The sequence below is a fragment of the Halichoerus grypus genome, chromosome 2 (assembly GCF_964656455.1).
Source record: "Halichoerus grypus chromosome 2, mHalGry1.hap1.1, whole genome shotgun sequence".
NCBI classification, from domain to species: Eukaryota; Metazoa; Chordata; class Mammalia; order Carnivora; family Phocidae; genus Halichoerus; species Halichoerus grypus.
In genome coordinates this window covers 22,670,307-22,693,344 of record NC_135713.1, presented here as the reverse complement: position 1 = coordinate 22,693,344, position 23,038 = coordinate 22,670,307, and the positions used below count along the sequence as shown (strand labels likewise).

Below are 23,038 nucleotides of genomic sequence, written 5' to 3'. Positions count from 1 at the left end.
ATACAGAAACTCCGTATTGCAGAAACATTTTCCATCTTGGTAAAAAATAACAAACTCTTTGCTCCTCACAGAATATCAGAAAGGTGTTGTATACTCTTGTAGTTATATAGGTGAAACCTCTTTTATTAGGGGTCAAAAGTTCAAAACCCCAGGTGACCATAAGTGGTAGAGTGAATTAGATAGATCTCTGAAATTTATTATATATCAGGTAGGTATGCCTTTATTTGTCCAATGTAAATGTGTCAAGTTTTGTTGAATATCAAATACAAAATGGGTTATGAATATCTACTAACATTATTAGATAGCCAGATCTCATTGAGGGTTTATTAGATGTTAGGCGTTATGCCAAGCATTTTACATGTTAGCTCATGCAATTTTTATATCAACCTTAGAAGGTGAGTCCCATAATTGTTCCTTTTTTGCAGGGCAAGAAATTGAAGTTCAGAGAGGTTAAATAAATTGCCCAAAGTCATAAAGAAAATAAGCAGCAGAGTCTAGATTCAATCCCAGGAACTTTACTAAAATTCTAGCACCTAATTGTCATATTTCTTTAAGCTTTTTAAAAAATTTTCAAGCAATAAGAATAACCATAAAAATGCACCTCAAGTAATTTTCCACATAGATAAAATGTTGCAAAATTTTAATCTTCTTTTTCTTTCTCAATGGAATCTTTTTAAATCCCTTATTATCCTAGTGTATGGATTTGTTAAGAATTTTTTTTCTTGTTCAATTCATTGTGCTTTTGTTTTTGTTAATAAATATAATTAAAATATATTATACCTATAAAGGAGGATAAAAGTCAATACAGATAGCAATATTATTTACTTTCAAATTCATTATATACAGAGTTTAACTGTAGATTTATGGTTGTATAAAATAGTAATTTAATAAGTAATCAACTGTATTTAAATTTAGAGTAATTTACATAAAGCATATTATCAATCTCTATTTCACAAAAGAAAAACCCCTACAGTGTGAGCAAGAATTACTGATAAATTTCGTCTGTCTGAGGCCTTTGCATTATAAGACACTTAGAGAAAACAAAATGTTACAAAAAATTTTTTGATTCCAGAAATTAAATTTACATTGTCTTCTGATATAGATTCTGAATTTAACTTTGAATTAAACTATTCAGACCCAATAATTTTTACCCCATAACCTGACAATTTGCTAAACTTGCAGTATAGATGTAATGCAAGTCTCTTTATGTTGTAATTGCTATAAACTCAGTCTTGGTATTTTGCTTTCTCATTAGAAAGCAGGTCTTTGATGAATTTTACTAACACAATCTACACTATTCATTAAATAAAGTTAAATGGACAATTGATTCACAAATTATATTAGTCTGCTCAGGCTGACATAACAAAATAATGCAGACTGGATGGCTAAAACAACAGAAATTTATTTTCTTCAAATTCTGGAGACTGGAAGTCCAAGATCAAGTTGCCAGCAAGGTTAGTGTCTGGTGAGGGCTCTTTTTCTGACTTACAGATGGTACATTTTCTCTGTGTCATCACATAGTTTTTCTTCTGTGCATGTACAGAGAGAGAGATAAAAAGAGAGACAGAGAGAGGAAGAGAGCACACCTGATGTCTCTCTCTCTCTTTTTTTTTTTTTTAATAAAGGCATCAGTCCTATTGAACTGAAGATTCGGAGGGAAACAAGATTTACTGCCACCAAGATGCTCACATTCTAGTACAAAAAACAGAGTGTAACTAAATGAATCAGTTCCATAATAAAAAGCATGGCATGATGGAATGCTACCAAGTAGGGTAGATAGTTATAACCATCATGGAGAAAATGATGTAAAAAAAAAAAAAAGACAAATGTCACGTATTTGGTTCATACAGATTAAATCAGAATTCACAGGCAGATGGATGATTAGAGTCCATGCCCAGTTGTGTATTACAGTTTGTACAAACTTGCATATAATTGCAAATAGTTTAGTATGTCCAGAACAATGAAGGGGATAGGTGAGAAAAAGGGGTAGTAAATGACTTTTGAGGCATTTGTACTGGGAATCAAAGAAAAGATCATCAACAGAGAGTAACATTATTAGCCTTTTATAGTTTGAAAATAACATGCATGGTATTATTCAGAGAGGTGTTGGGGAATAGAGATGCTGGAGGTTTGAAGCCAAGAGGATTTTGCAATAGTTCAACCGTCAGAAAACAAGAAACTAAATTGATGTAATTATATCTGTAACAGGGAACAAAGGACAGAGTCAAATAATAGCTTGAGAGGTTTGATAAGTAGGTCATGATGAGTGGCAAGGAGCGTAGAAGAGTCAATGTCAAAGCTTGGATTTCTAACTTTGACCTAATAATGCACATGGATTAGATTGATTTATTGTCTATGGGTGGTGGTTGCTATTGGTTGTTGTAGTTGTTGTGTACATGGGGGATGGTTCTTTGTTAGCAGTTGTTCAAAATAGGGCACACTGAGTTATCTGGTACACCTAATATATATACTATTTAGAGGACGAAGTCTGGTTGGTAGTATACGTGCATATGGATATAGAACTCAGAGGTGAGGTATGGTTTTGGGAAAAGGTAACATTAGGTAGATGATTATATGAGAGATTGCTTAAGGAGTGGATGTTGTACCACATGAGAACTGATGAAAAAACCTAGAGAAAGCAAAATTTAAGAAATAAATAAAATTTAAGGAAGAAATAAGAAATGCAACTTTAGAGAAATAGTTGGCTAACTCAATACACCTTCTCACTCAAATGGCTTTTCCTTTGCCAACTTCACTCTAGAGACTGGAAAAGCCAAAAATTTACCTCCCTGTCTCTATTGCTGCTAGGAATGACCAATAAAACAATTTTTACTGTAGAAAACAAAAGCAAAACTGCTGGATATCTTCAAGGAAAGCTTTTACTTTCCTGATACAAGGTTGTGATTTTGCCGGTGTCATCCCTTTTTCCCTTCTTCCTGTGTTGAATACGAATAGGATGACTGATGTTGCAGTATAGATGTGGGAAAAGCCACAGAAATCATGAGCTGTTGTCTTTGTAGCCCTGAATCACTCAGTCACGCAAGATGAATAAGTTCTAGAGACCTGGATACAACATAGTGTCTATGATATCGTTAATACTGTATGATGCACTACAAAATGGTAAAAAGGGTAGATTTCATGTTGTTAGGTGGGGGGCATGAGGAAATACAGTTTGGAGGTGATGAATATACTTTTTACCTTGATCATGGTGATGGTGTCACTGGTTGTTTGCATATGTCCAAACTCATGGAATTCTGTATATTAAATATGTGCAGTTTTTTTTATTTATCAATTATACCTCAATAAAAATATTAAAAAAAGAATGAGTCACATGCCTTCAAATATTTTGTTATCTTGAGATAATATAATACTTTTGTTGAAGCCACTTAGTAAAGTCCTCAATTTCTTGAAGAAGGAGACATTCTAAGTAGTACAAAGAGATAGTAAGGCAAAGAAGGGAAACTCAGAAACAGTCAAAATGTTAATATCCATTGTCAACTTTTTACCAAGAAGAAATTAAGAGAAAGCAACTCCAAATTGTTCTTGTGACTGAAGAGTAAAACATAATTTAATTTGTAAAAATTTGAATTTATCTAAAAATTTAGAAAGTCTTCACAAATGGACATAAATTTATGATAGATACCTCATATAATTAGCCTCTTATTTCAACCTCATTAAACATTAGTGTTAAGTATATCTTAGCTCGATTTTGACTGGGTCAATAATTCAATGAACATTATTTTAAAGATTAAAAGATGCTCACTTCATGTTTCTTCTAAATTGGAAATAGAGGGGCACCTGGTGGCTCAGTTGTTTAAGTGCCTGCCTTCTGCTGGGGTCATAATCCCAGGGTCCTGGGATCCAGCCCCCCCCCCTCCACAGTGCTCCCTGCTCAACGGGGAGTCTGTTTCTCCCTCTCCCTCTGCCCCTTTGCCCACTTGTGCTCTCTTTCTCAAATAAATAAATAAAATCTTTAAAAAATAAATAAGATCTTTAAAAAATAAATAAATAAATTGGAAACAGGCCTTTTAAATTATAAAAGTAATGCATGTTTATCAGAAAAAAATAAGATAATATAGATAAGTATAAATAAAATGGTAAAAATACCTAGCTTTCCACTACCAAAAGAAAACTGTTTATTTGGTACCTAAACTTCCAGATCTTTTCCTTTGCTTTACTCATTATTTAATATATACCAACATATAGTGATACAGGCTTGTTATGCAGAAATTAATGGAATCCATGTACAGTAAAAGTTTATAGAAAGATATTTTTGCTATTTAGCCAGCTCAGAGAGTATTAGCTATGTACTTATTTTTTTTCACTCATTGTTTCTTTGTTAAACATGTTTAATTTCTATTGATAAATTTTGTAAATGAGAGTCTTTGTCTTTTGGCTCCTATTATTGAAGTGGGTACATATGCTAAAGCATATTTGGTGTGAATTAGATAACATTAAATTAAATAAAATAATCAAAGAAAAAAAGCTTGACAGCTATAAATAACTTGACAGCTATAAATAACTTTGCTTTGGAGAAAAAATACTACAGCTTCAAAACTAGAGAAGTGTATAATTTTCAGTGTTTTCCTTTTTTTCCTTGCCATTGACTTAATTTAATATACATTTATCTTAGTCACTGTATTATTTATGTCTGTCTTGTCATTTCACTATGGTTCAAAAGGCATTATAAGTTTCATTAATATGATAAGAGATAATGTTGAAATTTACAAACTACATAGGGAGTATACTAAGGAATTTGAAATATATCGTGAAGTTGATCTATGTATTTCATTGTTAATCTTTAGTGTTCTACGCTTAAATTTGGAACCATATAATGTACACTCATTTAATGTGTGTGTATATCTCTGTAGTTCTCACTTTGTTTATTGTGATCATGGAAAAATAAGTATAGATCCAAGTGTGTCAGCTCTATGACTAATGTTGCACTTTATAAACATATCTTAATTTAAATAAATAGTTTACTGCTGAAATAACATGAAACTTTGTTTACCTTTTCAAGAGATGACATATGCATTTTGGTTGCTTTAATTTTTGAAAACCACTGAAACAACTTATTTTAACAGATGACATATTTTGTCAACATGCCCTTTTTTGCTCTGCTTTTGTTTGTTTGTTTTGTTTTGTTTTGGACATGGGGGAAACATCTATTTTGTTTAAACAAAATAAATAAATGAGAATGTTCATTTGGTGATTTCACTCAGTTTAACAATTCCAATGTCAACTTCTCTATCTTTGCTTATAGTCTGATTTATTTTTTTAATAAGTATTTTATACTTTATTTTTTATAAGTAGTCTGATTTATTTATTATTTATAAGTATTTTTGCTTATAGTCTGATTTAACAAATATTGACAGAAAGTTCCACTTCCTGAGAGTAGTCAGTTTTTTAAGTAAAGAGAAAGATTTGTCTATAAAGAGCTATACAGTTTTAAATTCTAGACTTGCCTAATACGTGCTATCAGAAATTAGACATAACTTACTCAGTAATTTTTTAAAAGCATCTCATTTACAACAAAACAGAACAAACAAAGGAACAAAAAACTCCACCCAAAACACCCTTTGATTTCATGATGATTACTAGACAAATAGCAGGTGGAAAATAAAAATATAAACTAGAATATAGTAACTAATAATATTTCATTTCAAATATAAAGCATTAAGTAGATTAACAAAAAATAGGAGTAAATAAACATTTAGAAACAATCAAGTTACAAGGATATTTAACTAAATAAAGTAATCAGCCAAAGTAGAACATCTGGTCAACTTTGCTTAAAAACCATAAGGTAGAATTAATGCCTTTCCATTTCTAACACACGTACTTAAGCTACAAGTACATTTGTTGTCCAAAGAATTTCTCTTGCTGCAGCTGTGGTGCTGGATAAGTGTTGTCTTTGCTCTCTCTACTGCTGTGTTTACAGATAATATACTGACACATAAAACTGGTTCACCAAAGCCACAACGAAAGCAAGCAGTAGGACTTGAACAATCCTATGTGAGAGCACTTGGGCTCTCTCATTATAAAACATGAATTTCTTTTACTGGTTTAGAAAAGTCTGGGTCATTGTCACTCAGACCTCAGAGGCACTAAGCAGGCATAAAAACTGCAGGAGGAATGCCAAAAGCAAAAGCAGATATTTTACCAGCAGTTGGCTAGCTTCTACTGTCCATTCATTTAAATGTTGCATTTAAGCCAACTTGCAATATGAGGACTCATCAGGTCTATGAAAGCCAAGAGACATTAAGTTGTTGGTCTAAAATAAAGTGTCTCCTTCTGCCTTGAAATCTATTTCTGGGGTCTAAAGGCCATTTAAAAATATTGAAACAGTTAAATTACAGAGATTAGGGCATTACACTCAAATTCTAAAGGGCTTTGCTCAGATTTCAGGCTACTAAAAGTTTATACATTAAAGAAATCTGAAACAAAATTTGATGGAAGTAAGCAGACAAACTCTGCCACTATTTGAATACAAACTTGAAAAATCCACCAATATTCTCTATGCTGTAGTTTCTGTGTATGAAAGATGATATTATGAAACCAGACAACCTGTAATGCCCATTTCAGCACCAATATATATTCCTTTATGATTTATTTGTATTTTCATGAGAACTATCATTTCTATTATTTAAATGACTCATTAAAAACACAAATGATTGATCAGATAATGTTTCTCAGTATCCTCCATTCTTATAATTATCAAAGTAAGTGAAGTTTCTCTGAACTTTGAACAGATTATATTTTTGATCAAAATATAGTTTTTCTATTTGTGTAATATATAATTTTGGTACAATGTAGATGTATAAAGTAATTTTTATAGTACCAAAGTGGCATATAAAATATAGCAATCATGAATATTATTACTTTTAAAACCATTTTGTTTTTACCTGGGAGGGATGAAGTTGAGCTTTGTTGAATTATTTTATTTATTTATTTATTTTTCATATTTTTAAATTTAAATTCAATTTAATTAACATACAGTGCATTATTAGTTTCAGAAGTAGAATTTAGTGATTTATCAGTTACCATGACACCCAGTACTCACTCCAAGTGCCCTCCTTACTTCCTATCACCCAGTTACCCCATGAATTGTTTTAATGTTCATTATTTGATCTATCCTCTTACCTGTTTTTTGGAGACAAAGATATGTGAGATATCCTATCCTTTTGCTTTTGTTACCTACACTGCATCTACAATGAATCTATTAGCATTTAAAAAAATATTTAAATTCAATTTAACGTATAGTGTATTATTAATTTCAGGGGTAGAATTTAGTGATTCATTATTTGCATATAACACCCAGCGCTCATTACATCCAGTGCCCTCTTTAATGCCCATCACCCACTTATCCCATTCCCCCACCCACCTCCCCTCCAACAACCTTCACTTTGTTTCTTAGAGTTAAGAGTCTCCTGTGGTTTGCCTCCCTGTCTTTATCTTATTTTTCCTTCCCTTCCCCTATGAAAAAATGTTCAGTATCCCTGGCATCAGGGAAATAAAAATAAAAACCACAATGAGATACCACCTCACACCTGTCAGAATGGCTAAAATTAACAAGTCAGGAAATGACAGATGTTGATGAGGATGCAGAGAAAGAGGAACTCTCTTACACTGTTGGTGGGAATGCAATCTGGTGCAGCCACTCTGGAAAACTGTATGGAGGTTCCTCAAGAAGTTAAAAATAGAGCTACCCTACAATCCAGCAATTGCACTACTAGGTATTTATCCAAAAGATACAAACATAGTCATTCAAAGGGGCAGCTACACCCCAATGTTTATAGCAGCAATGTCCACAATAGCCAAAATATGGAAAGAGCCCAAGTGTTCATCAACAGATGAATGGGAAAAGAAGTGGTGTATATATACCATGGGATATTACTCAGTCATCAAAAAGAATATAATCTTGTCATTTGCAACCACTAGAGTGGTGAATTGAGCTACAGTGTATTATGCTAAGTGAAATAAGTCATTCAGAGGAAGACAAATATCATATGATTTCACTCATATGTGGAATTTAAGAATCTATTAGCTTTTATACTCTGCTTTTTCATCCAGTTGCATTGTGTGCTTCCTCTTTCTCCCCAAATATTGTATATATCTTAAGGCCCATTTTATTATTTTCCTGGCACTAAAAATTCCAGAATAATGAATATTTGAATATGCATTTAGCCCAATTTAGGGTATATACTAGGTACTCTACCAACGATCTTTTTTTGATCATTCATGCCCAGTGGGATAAAGGATATTTTATTTTGGACAGGAATATAGATTTTGTTTCTTCTCAAAAATGTCTCTCAGTCTCCAGCAGATTAGCCGGGCTGTTTACACCTGGTGGAAGAAGTGGTAAGTATCAAGACAGCAAGCCCCAGTGAGCAAGCTTAAAGTTTCTGCTCCCAGTGGATTTGTTACTGTCACATTGGCCAAAACAAGTCACACAGGCAACCCTAGGATCAGAGTAGGAGAGGACTGTACAAGTGTACGGACAGACAAGGGTACGAAAAACCGGGGACTGCTACCACAGCAATATCCCATAATACCTAATTTTGGTGTTTTAATATAAAATACAATGTGTTATATTTTAAATTCACTCCAGAACAAAAATGGAAGTACTTTTTTTGCATTTTTCTTCTATATTTTTAAAACTATGATATTTGGTTTTAATTTATAAAATTAATTCTAGAGTGCATTTCCCTGATTTTTAAGCATGATTTAGATTTTGGTTGGCATGAAATTCAGCTGAATGCTAACGAGCAATAAACAAATTTGAGTAGGTATTAGAGAATAAAGTCTAAAATGTTGATGTTATCTTCTTTTGTTTTTCAGAGTAGATGAAATAAAGGAAAAAAATGAGGATGCTGAGAAGTCTGTATTATTAGTTTTCTCACTTGTTAAATGTACATTTTAACTCTTTTGTATTATGATTTCTATTTACTTAAATGTTAAATGTACACTTTAGCTCTTTTGTATTATGATTTTTATTTACTTAAATGTTAAATGTACATTTTAGCTCTTTTGTATTATGATTTTTATTTACCTTCTTGGGTTTTTTGTAGTTTCCCTACTTGTAGGCTATAAATTTTCACTACTATATACTGGAAACACATGTCACCTTTTCTAAAGATTTGTAAGATATCTGAATTTTTATACAACTTACTAGCTCAATTTTTTTTTAGTTATTTCATCATCTAGTGAATAAAAATGCTGACATATTCAGAAATTCAATTCAGTAAATAGTGTAAGATTCAGTGTGAAAATCAAAGCAACCAAAGCTCAAGAAAGCATTTGTGTATAAGTAGGAGATTTGAATTATTTTGGTAAATGTTACTTTTCTCTACATCTTTTTAAGGTTTTTTGTTTCAATATCTCACACTAGCATTTAACTGTTTCATAGGTTATCCGTGGGTATTCCTAAATTGCTGCCTCTAACTAATGAAAGCCTCAGAAAATTAAAATGCCCGTTTCGCCAGAGTTATTAAGCAAAAGTTTTCTAAATTATCCAGGAGACACTGGAGCAGCATTGAGTCAAAAGTCTAAATGCAAAGTAAAGAAATTAACTATCACTTTTTGCCCACATGGCCTTGCATATGACCATAGTGAAGAAAAAGTCAGAGAGAAGAGCAAACGTTTTGTGTAATCAGCATTTATTTAGTCTGCTTTTCCATGAGCCTTGACCTTTTTATGACATTATAGCATTATGGTTTATTATGCTCAGACTCTGTGGCTGCCATATATATATATATATATATATATATATATATATATACATAGTGTGTTAAGAAAATTTCTATTGAGCTTCTTGGAAAAAATACAGTTAAAAGAAGGATGGTAAAAAAAAAGAAGAAGAAGAAGAATAGTTAGTGCGTCCAAAGTAGTGCTATGAATTCACCCATTGATAATCATTTTTGCTGTCAATATATTACAATGATGGATAACACATAAAATAAAGTTACAAATCCAGGCTCATAAAAACAGATGAATATCGACAACAACAAAAGAAGAATTAAAAAAACTAATGAGCACACTTATGCCACTGTCTAGAGAGGCGTCAGTACCACATGTGCAAAGGTGGCCAGAAATTTGGCTCTTGCAGCATAATAAATACTAAATACACTTCATACACAGATGAAAAACTGGATCCAGGCTCACAAGCTAAATTTAAGGGAGAACACCAGAGGGAGGGAGGAAGGGAGGGAGGGAGAGGGGAGAGTAGCTAATGCTAAGGAGACAGAAATTTAAAATAATGAGAAAGGGAAAAAAAATCTATAAATAAGAGCAAAACCTAATTCTAAGAAAGATAGCTAATGGATTCTATAATTAAAATATAAATTCACAACAGACAATAATAATGTTACTTAACAATTTGAAAAATATATTAAGATTATTGAAGATGTTTGTGGAGGTAAAATTAAAGATATTTGTCTTAAAAACTTATAGACTGAATTTATTAATCAAAAATTTATACAGATATGAGCAGTGGTAGGTAAATACATTTTGAAAAATTAGAAATCTTGGATAAAATTTATATAATACATACAATTAGGAATTTGAGAAACAATAGACTACACAAAGCACATTAGTGAATTGCAACATAATCTTTAGAATTTCGTCACAAATGAAGCCAAGAGAAAGTTCACATCCTGCTATTATGTAGGAAGTCATAAGAGAACTATGAATGCTTTCTAACAATGCAAACAAGGTAGAAAACCAACAGAACCATTTTTAAAGCATGTAAGAGAGCTCATGCCACAAAGAACACCAATGAACTAATGTGCAATTCGATGAATACGTCTTGTCAACAAAGAGGCCCATAGCTGCTTTTATCTTTGATGGAGCAACAGAGAGAAGAAAAAAAGATCTGTGTAAGAAGAAATCAGATGAGAAAGCTAATGACCCTTTTAATGGCAAAGTGAGAACTAGCATAAGAGCAAAAACTCTCTAGAGTAATTGATTTAAGGTAAGACTTTAAAAATTAGACAGTTTTTTCCATTGGTCTTCCCTAAGTGCTCATGGGAAAAATGAAGGCAAAGAAGGACCCCAAGAGAGAACTCCCTGTGAGGTATAAATATCATACCTGAAGAACTATTGTGGTAAGCTAGAAAACTGAGATAAACACCATAGACACTTTAAATTTTTACTTAATCCAAACCAGCAGCCCTCTACAGGTGCGGAAATAGTAGGAGAGGTGACAGACTTTGCTAAATACCAGTCTTGGGGCCCATTAGTAACAGGAAATGTCTCTCTGAATCTTATAGTGAGTATTAAATCCTGGATATCTACATGTGGAAGAGAAGCAGGAGAACTGAGAGAGAGATCTCTCCTGGTTTGTAATTGCCCAGGACTAGCAGGAAGATGAAGGCAAGAAAAGCTAAATGAAATAAGATATCCAGCAAAAATAGAAGTTTCTCGTCCTGAATTCAAATAATTTGAAATATGCAATAAACGACCTGAATCTAACCTAAGCCAACTGTTGGTGTTGTTGATGCTGATAATAATAATAGTGAATAGAGCTATTTTAGCATGAACTTGACTGCCTCATATAGGATTCAACTTGACAGAAGAGAATACCTGAAATTTTTGTACACAGATATTATCTACTTAAGTTCCAAAATACCTGGCACTCAAGTGAAAAAATATAATTACAAAGCACAAAAGAAGCAAAACACCATGGCTCATCATCAAGAAAGGAAACAGTCAATAGAATAGATAACATAGATCTTGGAATTACCACATTTGTATTTAAAATAACTAATATAAATACATAAGGCAATCTAGTGGATAAAGGGAAACAGCATTCATGACATATAGGGAAGAAAGTTAAATAAATAAATCGATAAATAGATGAATGAATGAATGAATGAATGACAGATAGATAGATGATAGATAAAACACCCAAATGGCCATATGTTATATAACAAATAATTTGGGTACTTATCAGATAGCAGAGAAAAATTTCAACAAAGTTGAAAAGAGGTTAAAATTACAAATACACAAAGACCCAAATGTGAAACCTGAAACAATAAAACTCCTAAAAGAAAACATTGGCAGTAATCTTTTGGACATCAGCCTTAGAAATGTATTTATGAATTTGTCTCCTTAGTACATGAAAAGATGCTCAGTATCACTAAACATCAGTAAAAATCAGAAGCACAATGAGATATCACCTCACACATGTTAGTATGTCTCTTATCAAAAGACAAGAGATAAAAAGTGTTGTTGAACATGTGGAGAAAAGGGAACTTAGTGCACTGTTGGTGGGAATATAAATTGATATAGCCACTATGAAAAACAGTTATGGACGTTTCTTAAACAAATTAAAAATAGAACTACTGTAGGATGCAGCCATCCCACTTCTGGCTGTTTATCCAAAGGAAATGAAATCATCATCTCTAAGAGATATCTGCACCCCCTTGTTCATTGCAGCATTGTTTACAATGGCCAAGACATGATAAGAACACAAAGGCTCATCAATGGATGAAAGGATAAAGCAAATGTAGTAAATGCATACAATGGAATATTATTCATCTGTCAGTGAGGGAAAGGTGGTCAAACCAACAGATTGCCATTTCCTGCGGCATCAAATTGACAGAATGTCAGGTAGAAATCTAGGGGTGTTGGGCATAGACTGGCATGCTTCAAATTAAGGAAGTAATCACATAGCAAATATTTTAAATCTAAACCTATACTCAGAGATTCTGTAATTCACATAATATGACAATATTGGGACCTCATTGATCAGGTGACAGTTGTGTCCAAGGATAGGCCAGATAGATGGTGGAGAAAAGCTCTTCTGAGGTTTCCTCCCTGACCTAAGAACATCACACTCATGGACTGAAGTTGAGGTATCTCGTCCAGCACTGCACTGCAGGAAATGCACACCATAGTGTCCTGTGGTCCACCTGGAATTTAGCTCTTTGCAGTCTAAATTTCAGTCTTCACAACTTCCTGAACAACTAGGCTAAATCTTGCAATACATATTTCTAATCTTCAGTAGAGAAAATGCTTTGTTAGGAGTCTTCTTTCTTCTCTATAAATCCTTGCTTCTTTCCACAATGCCAACTTAATAAAAATATTTGCATAAATGGTCATGGTCAGCTACAAAGTTCATCATAGTTTTAGTTACTAAGGTGCTCATGTGCCCTGTCAAATATCAATCTCCTAACTCCAGAAAGTGGAGCCCATGATCTCATATGACTTGCTGCTGTAAAGGTCCTGTCCTTCAATTTACTAAAATTAAAATTTTAAGTCATCCACTAGTGTTGTTTCAGACCATTCTATGTCTCATTTTTTTTCAAGATTTGAGGAAAATTCACTAAACAGTTAAAAGTTTTAAGGCATTGGTTATATATATATATATATATAGAGAGAGAGAGAGAGAGAGAGAGAGAGATACCAATGCCTTAAAATTGTGTATGTGTGTGTGAAAGAGAGTGTATGGACGCAGCTTTATCTTCCTAAAATACATTAGATGAATTTCTTTATTTTTTATATATATAGAGAGACAGAGAGATAGAAAGAAATAAAACAGAAGATGGACATATAAACTTAAGATATAAACTTCACTATTAATAAAGTAAAAATTTAGATTTACTAATAATAAAGATTTAGATTTGTGGCTAGAGACTGACTAAAAACCTATGAGTTGCCATCTTCACTGTCTAAACCTTGGGATTCCCAACTTAGAGAATATTAAATTATTTATCATTATCTTCTTTATACTTTATATCAATTTTTTAAGAAATTAAAAATAAAGAAATTCATCTAATTTATTTTAGGAAGATATAACTCCCTCCATACACTCTTTCACACACACACATGCAAGGAAGACCTATCTGGGAGCCAGATACCATCTTTCACCTCCTGAACAAAGTTTTAAAGGCCTAGTGCAACATCTACACTTATTCTCAGATTCAACACTTTCCAAAACAGATTTCTGGTAACAAGAAAAAATTTAATCCCTGACTTCACAGAACTTTCTATCTAGTAGAAGAGATAAAATTTGTAATATGTAATAATGTAAAATTTGTAATAATGTGGATGCAATAAAAAACAAAACGTGAGGGGCACTTGGGTGGCTCAGTCAGTTAACTGTCCTACTCTTAATTTTGGCTCAGGTCATGATCTCGGGGTCATGAGATTGAGTCCCGTGTCAGGCTCCCCACTGAGTGTGGAGTGTGGAGCCTGATTAAGATTCTCTCTCTCCCTCTGCCCCTCCCTCTGCTCAGCTCTCTCTCTCTCTCTCTCTCTAAAATAAATAAATAAATAAATAAATAAATAAATAAATAAATAAATAAATCTTTTTAAAAAAATATGAAGGATGGGGGCGCCTGGGTGGCTCAGTCATTAAGCGTCTGCCTTCAGCTCAGGTCATGGTCCCAGGGTCCTGGGATGGAGCTCCATGTCAGGCTCCCTGCTCAGCGGGAAGCCTGCTTCTCCCTCTCCAGCTCTCCCGCTTGTGCTCTCTCTCTCTCTCTCTCTGTGTCAAATAAATAAATAAAATCTTTAAAAAAAATAAAAAATAAAAATGTGAAGGCTGATGTAATAAAAGTACCAGAACCTGTACACTAAATAAATGGTTCTGTAGAAAGAGGGTAAGGAGACGGGTGAGAAGAAACAGAAGCAGCCGTACTGCCTCAGGAACAGCGACTGGCCCTGTGGCTCATTTAGGGACTTACAATACAATTTCAATAACACAACCGTTCATATTCTAGATCGTTCTGCATCCAGTTAATTGAAAGTAATCTGGAAATTCATAACAACCTTCCTCTGGATATTTGCTCACTTCCAACGCAAGCACATTTTTATGATGTGTTTAGCTAGCAGATTAGTGAAGTGGGTATGTCAGAAAGATTCAGCTTGCTAATTAACGTTTTTAATGAGTTTTTGCTATGTCTCTCCTTAGCAGTCTATTTACCATTTTCCATACTGTAGTTTAGAAGCCAAAATCCTAGTGGATTTCAAATTATCTCAAAGTATTTCTACTAAAAATCTGCCCACTCGTAATATTTAATGAATTTAATTGATAGCAGAGAGAGTAATAGTAAGGTGGAGTATAAAAGCATTAAGATAGTAATAATGAGGAAAGTTATAAGAACAAGTGTATAACAAAACATATAAATATATAATACATCCAAACATTAAAATAATAAAATCAAAACAGAAATGTGTGTATGTAGAATTCAATAAAAATTACCCAAATGTACATATTACTATATATGCAATATTTATTTAAATGAAGTTTTAATGAACTTGTAGTTAAATTCAAACTATCTTAATCTTATAAACTATAATCTATGTGATAGATTGTTTTATTTGCAAATTCTGTGGCATTGGTCAATACATTGTAACTCATAAACAATACCTGTATATCAACTACATTAATTAATTAGTGTACTGTTACTGTGTACTGTATTCTATTACTATATAGGGTAAGTTCTAGTTTGGCAAATATAATAGCAAAATGAAGAAGTACGTGTCTATCCACTGAGTGACAGTCTGCTGTCCAGAACAACTCCCAATTAAGAGAATCTTAATGGTGCTATGTATTATCTATGTTTCACTTTATTACAATTTCATATCAGAGAGAAAATTTAGAGTCAGAGTTCAGACTTGGTGAGTGCTAAGCTTTGTACAAAGTTGAGATTGGTTAACTCTGTTCAAGCTGGGAAGCTTCTTTTAACTTTCCTGGTTACTTTTATGGAGGATGCAACATGTTGATTTCCAACAAAATCTTTTTCCCCTTTTCATGTTATACAGCTCTCATTGGGAAGTGGCTTCTCAGCTAGAGGTGACATTACCTAGACCCTTTCTGTGGTGGTAATAAGACCTGTCTCCAATGAAAGTGAAGATGAAAGTAAAGTGAGTGAAACGTGTCTAGGTGAAGTTAGTTAAGAATCACAGGAGCCTGCCTCTTGCTTTCTCTTTACCCTTTTGAGGCCTGAGGACAGAAGACTCTTGAGTTTCTGGGGGACAGCAGAGCAGTCTGGAAGCAACCTGTTTCCTAAATAACCCCACAGACGAGATAATCTCACATCAAACAGGAATATACCCAGATTAGCTAGCTATTTGAGTGACAAGTAAACTTCCCTTGTGCTGAGACATTGAAATTTGGGGGTTTATTTTTTAGATTATGGAGAGCTACCTTAACTACAGAAAGGATTCAGGATTCTTCTACACAGGTGAATTTTTTAATCGCATTATCTCAGTGATCATTTGAATGCTTAGTAGATACATTTATATTGGTCTCCTAATAATGACCTATTAAATTAAATCAAATCACCTATCAAATATATATATATATATATACACATGCACATCAATTAAGCATATATGAAGGATGGGATAAAGTCAAAATTTGAATGTTAGTAGTCAGAAAACAACCTTAAAAGCAACAAACACATACACATACACACATTTTCATTTATCCAGCTCATCAACACATTGTGGGCTGAAAAGGCACATAGGAAAATCTGTTTTCTTTCTCTATGGATTGCTTCATCTCCTCTTTTCACTTTATTTTACCAAGCACATTGTGTTAGGGATTTGGGAGGCTTATTATTAAAACAATCCTGAATCCTAAGGGAAAAAAACAAGCAGGTGATGCAGATGTGATCTAAGTGAAGAGAATAAGCTTTAAGAAAGTTCAATGAAATCATATTACAGGAGGAATATACAAAACACCAGATTCCCTATTGAAATCTATGATTATATGAGGTTAACTTTAAATCCTCTTTGTTATTACAGATTAATGATTAGAGGCAATATAGCTAATATATGAAAAGAGGAAAAAATCGGTTAATCACTGGACTCTACTTTTAATAAAAATATTTCCTTTCTTCACCAATGATATAATTATATTAATAAAATTCCCATACATGACTACCAGAAATTCTTTTGAAGGGTGAGTATGAGTTTGGCTTCAAACACTGCTATCGTGATAGGATCAAAATCCTTTAGTTGCAGAGACTCCACTCCATCTGTTCAGTCCTACCTAACAGGACAAGAAATAGGTACCTCCCTTCCACAAAAACGATAAGAATTTCTTCCCAAGGAATTTTTAATTGGTGATGTCAGAAACAGTTTCTCATGGCACATGGATGTTTAATTTGTAAACTCATAAGATCTGAATAGACTCTTTTGCTGTGTGGACTGAGTTGCCCTTATGGAAGAGGAATAATGTCAAGGTGACCAGCAAGATATAGAAAGAGAAACTGCCACTTAGCTTCTCAGGGATGTCTGTAAGCCTTTCTGATCGCTAGCTCTCCTGCCTCTACCTTAGGAGGGGACTCTGAATCCTTTTGTTTGTTTGTTTGTTTGTTTGTTTGATCTGACTCCATTCATAGTTCCATTAGTTGAAATTTAAAAAAAAGCCCTAATAGAAATATATAAAATAATGTTGGAAGAAGAAATGAATTCTTATTCTGGTAACTCCTTGAATCATTTATGCTTTTTTACTTGCAGAAATGTTGCAGCAAAATTTAACGACATCAATGACCTTTATTCAGAATAGAGGAAGGACAACTACTGCCTCATTTTTCTGAACTATAGAAATTATTCTATCTTTGAAATTCAGGAACTTCTTTCTCTTCTCTGTGGAGAAGTTTAACTTCTCATAGGTCACCCTATAGCAGTTAAGAACAAACCCACTGTCTGTTCAAAATGGTCCCATTCTCCAACTCTTTTGGCAAAGAATGACCCAATTAGCATAGTTCTAAGTTTTACTTTCTTTTCTGATAAATATATTTATGACATCTTATTGAAAGTAAAGTTGATGTTGTGTGAAATATAAGACTATGGGCAATAGGGTTAGATCCTGAGGTTATACGTGGTTGAGTCTCAAAAAATATATATTTAACTTTAAATCTCAAGCTGTAGACCTTTACATATTGTTTAAAGGTGTTTCTGTAATTTATTCACTAAAGAACTAAACATTTAATACATTTTTTGACAAGTATTGCTCTTGCTTGAGCAACTTTTATTAGAAACACTTTATTTCTTTTCCCTTATAAACCGTTTTATTTTAGATGGAACATACAAGGTTCAGCTTATTCTTATTGTACATTCACTGCATGAATGACTCTAAGGGCTGGACGGGAAGACCCTAAACCACATTTAAGAAGAATGAATAGACTAAGTGTCCCAAGGAACAGACTTCTGCCTGCTGATGAAGGAGGGTCACCCAGCAGGACACAGGATGAGTAGGGACAAGTACCAAGGATATCTCTGTGCCAGCAGGTGAATTGGCTGTGGCTCAAGACACCAGAGAGAGTAAAGAGAGGATGATGCTTGGGACTCTGATTCAGGCAGACCCCTGAGTTGGAATCTATGGATGAGAAGTGCAACGGGGTCCCCAGCGTTTTTTGCCATTGCTTGGTTGCAAAGGTGGCTCCTGGTAGGGATGCACTTGGACAGAGTCAGTTTCCAGAAAAGGCGGCACTGTCGGACATAACTCCTCCATGAGCCACTCAGCACCTACACTACAGAGATGTCACTCAAAGACCTGGAAACTGAAGCACCACAACTATAAATATTTTTAACAGCAATTGACTCTCAACATCACGTTCACATTTAAGCACTGGTTTTGACCAGTCGGGGCATATGAGGGTCTACAAAGTGATATTTTGCAACCCCCCAAACCCTCTTCCTTGGGATCCACATGTCTGTTTATAGTGACAGCTCTGTCAGGTAGCTCCAAACCAAACCAGCCAAGGATTTGAGGAAGACATTTGGATAATTGTGCATGTCCACACCCAAGGAAGAGATAAACATGTTCAGTCACAAAGTTCATAGGAGTCTACTCCATATCCAATCCATCTTTCTTAGAGGGCCGTGTGTGTGTGTGTGTGTGTGTGTGTGTGTGTGTGTGTGTTTTGCTTTTACTTGGCTCCTGCTGAGAGCAACCAGGACAGTCAATAGAACCTCCCCACTCAGAAAATGTAGAGGTCTACTCCTCCAGGAAGAAACCAGGCAGGTAGCAGGGAGAACAATAAAAGACTCCTGCATCACAGGGATGCCCTGCCACAGCAGCAATAACCCTGGAGACAGAGGGGAATGTGTGGAGGGGGAAGCTGAGTGTCACTGGCCTGAACATCTTTACTTTGCCCCTGTCTGGTCCATGGCCCACTTCTAGACAACTGATAGACAGAGGCATTGAGACCTGGACCTGCATTTTACTCCTTCCTCTGGAACCTCTCCCTACTCTCTGGTCTTCATGTCACATGAGACAAAGCTGCCATTCCACAGTGAGGCTGCAGTGCTGCCCAGGTGCAGAAGATAAAGCCCAACCCAAGAACTGTCACACGGAGAACTCTGCTAGTCTCTGGGGCAAGTCTGCACAGGTTAGAAGGGAGGAGGGTGTTAGGCTATGTTGTAGGCCCTTCCAACACTTCAACAGTTAAATCAAGGATAAAATCACATTGGCTGATGTCCAGCTAGCTGACAGACCAGGCTAGGGAGGAAGTTCCACAAAGGTGTACTGTTCTTCTCTGTTTGTTTATTTTAAAAGAGTTAAAGTGGAAGGGGGTGGGGGTATGGATTAATCTGGTGATGGGTATTAAAGAGGGCACATATTGAATGGAGCACTGGGTGTTATACACAAACAATGAATCATGGAACACTACATCAAAAACTAATGATGTAATGTATGTTGATTAACATAACATAATAAAATAAAATTTAAAAAAACGTTTAACTCTTTACCCATGCTTCAAAATCCATTCTAAGGAATATAGTAGGAAGATAGAGGCAAACTGTGCTATAAACCTCAAGGACAGATGTATCAACAAACATGTCTTCATTCCTCTCTTGCGTGCAATATCTGTTTCTGGCTTTGACTTTTTTCAGCTTTACTGAGGTATAACTGACAAATAAAATCAGAATAAATGTAAAGTATATAATATGATGATTTGATATGTGTAATCCTTGTGAAAGAACTTATTCATCTTACAATGTTTGTTGTTCTCATGGAGACTGTCACCACTTTGGAGAGAATGTCCCAAGGTAAATCTGAGTGTTGACTGAGAAATGGGGGAAATAGGGCAGCTTGGCAACAGGAAGCTGAGAAGCTGGGCTACCAAGAGGCTTGACTTTTCTGTCGGTTCAGTGAGTCGATGTAATGAAAAATGGCTTCCAGGGCATAGCTAGTCTTAACATTGTTAATTTTCTGAGTCAGCTTTAGCATTTTGTTCCCCAGAAACATGAATGCTTGCAGTAGCAAGCTGACATAGGTGAAATCCACATGTACATACAAAAGGGTTGTTCTGTGGATGAGTCTCCATTGTCTAACCCACACACTTGACTAGAGTTTCAAAGTCTACAACCACAAGACTGCCTCCTTTCTCTGCATCTGTAAGGCCAAATTTTGCTGCAAAGTCATGATGGTAGGAAAATGCATAAAAATTCAAATTCTTCACTCCTTCCATTTTGCTCATTTTGTTTTAAAGGATTTCTGCCCCTCTGCCAGCACACAACTCTTGGAGGCTAACCCACCTTCTGTCCTGAGAGCCTATATATTATTCCAACATGTCCCTATTCTCCTTCGAAACTGGGAGACAAACCAGGGCTGATCAACGCCTTTCCACCTTTAGCAGATTTTTTTCTATACCATCCCAACTCAAGAGTCTTACTAACATCAATACAAGACCCAGTAGATGTAGAAATGGAGATTATAGGTTCTGTTAAATATCTGGAATGATGTTATGCTACCAACTGGGGATGTCAGAAGGGTGCTCTCAACTCTTAGAAGTAAGATGACCTGAGTGCATCTTGCCCCCAAATCCAGCATGCCTATGCTGCTTCTTCCTGGGGGCTTTAAACTGCCTGTTAGGAAACTGACGGTGACCCATGTTGAAATACCTTCATCTATTCCATTCACAATGGAAACATAGCCATCTCCTACAGGAAAGGAGATGCCTTCAAAACTTCTTTCACCCTGTGTCTCTTGTAGTTGCTTCTGAGCCTTTTCTCCTAATAATAGGTATAACTTTGCTATTCTCATGAGGAACAAAGAGGTGACCTTCCAGAAGACAAAATCAATTTCTTTTTTTTTAAATATTTTATTTATTTATTTGACAGAGAGATACACAGCGAGAGAGGGAACACAAGCAGGGTGAGTGGGAGAGGGAGAAGCAGGCTTCCTGCTGAGCAGGGAGACCAATGCGGGGCTTGATCCCAGGACACTGGGACCAGGACCTGAGCCGAAGGCAGACGCTTAACGATCTGAGCCACCCAGGCGCCCTGACAAAATGAATTTCTTGTTTAACATCATCTCTTGTTGCTCTTCCAAGATCATAAGAATAAGCAGAAAGGACTGATGTCAGTGCTTTGAAGCTTTTATGGCTCAAATTGGGGGCTTCTCTGGGCTCTGTGCAAACTAGAAGATGAACATGTGGGTACCAGGTATTCCCATGCCAGACATAATCCTGTAGAGGACCTCATGACCACTTCCAGCTGTGGGGAGGTCAATGTGGCCCCACTGGACCCTCCCTGTCCCCACAGCCACCTCGATGATGCTGAAGAAGTTCTGAATAACAGAGACCACTGCCCCCTGATGTACATCACATCGATAAACAGACACACAAACAGGCCCAGAGGTGATGTTTTCTTCATCATCTTCAGGCTCCCATTATTTTGTATTTTCTCATTTCTTTGTCTGAGGTCTGTGCCTTAGTGAAGATTGCATTGCTAGTGCATGGCAGAGGACAAACATGAGTCCTGAGCTTCTCTCTCTAATTCAAATGCACTTTATCATTTCATTTTTGCTGTTGTTTCCAAAGCCTTTTACAGAATTCAGTGGTAGCAGAGACACTTCCTTCCGAACTTCTTTACCCAATGGTTGTTCAGATCTCTGATTTCCCACATGAGCCCTGCATGGTCTCCATTGTGCTATCCATGGTTGCCAGTGTCATTCCCTTGGTGCAAGTAGGTGGAGGCTGTTGCCAGTTCTCCTGCCACGTTCCCTCAGTACACTTAATTTTATTTTATTTTTTTCTCTTTATTTTTTATTTTTCTTATTATGTTATGTTAATCACCATACATTACATCATTAGTTTTTGATGTAGTGTTCCATGATTCATTGTTTGTGTATAACACCCAGTGTTCCATGCAGTACATGCCCTCTTTAATACTCATCACCAGGCCAACCCATCCCTCCAGCCCCCTGCCCTCTAGAACCCCCAGTCTGTACACTTAATTTTAAATGAAGCAAATTATACTTGTTTTAAATTAAAGATAAATTTTAACAACAACACTTAGCTTGAACACATGGAAATATTTTAACCTAATAGGCATAGTTCTGTGTATAATGTTAATATAATTCCAGTATTTAAACACCACACATAAACTCATAGTAGATAACATACCATAGTTGAGTGATCTTAAATATCTCACTCGGCTTAATGACATATTTTTAAATTATGAAGTAAAATCATATGTTTAAATTCACTGTTCTTCTGTTGCAAAGACTTCTAACTCCAACTACCCAGACTTAGGCCAGGCTTCATATATTAAGAGCAGGGTCCTCCACAAGCCCTCACTTTAGACAGCAGCTGCAAGTCTGAGGGTCCCTGGACAACAACCAGTTCTGACCAGCTGGCTATAAATTGGAGAGTTTTCACCACCTCTTCATGTTGGATAATTTGCTAGAACAATTTACAGAACTCAGGAAAGAGCTATACTTATGATTACAGTTTTATTATAGCAAAAGGATACAAATCAGAACCAGCTGAAGGCAGAGAATATAGCACAAGGTCCTAGAGGATTCCAAACACAAAACTTCTGTTGTTCTCCTCCTGTGGACTCAGGTAACAACCTCTCAGCACATCACTATGTATTAACACACAGCATTGCAAACAGGAAACATTCACCCAGGCTGTACTGTCTAAGGTTTTTGTTGGAGTTTCATTACTTGTAGGTTGTTGATGGAATCATTGGTCATGCTATTGAACTGAAATTCCAGCTCTTCTCCACTCTTTAGAGCTCTGGCTGACATCATGTAACACAAAGCCCTAAGCCTCACATGATTGGTCTT

At 35.2% G+C, this 23,038-nt stretch overlaps 1 pseudogene; it reads right to left on the bottom strand.

Annotated features, from left to right (window-relative positions):
* Positions 1-20,080: 20,080 nt before the first annotated feature.
* Positions 20,081-21,007, bottom strand: LOC118548516 (ectonucleoside triphosphate diphosphohydrolase 6 pseudogene; annotated as a pseudogene).
* Between the last annotated feature and the right edge of the window lie 2,031 nt (positions 21,008-23,038).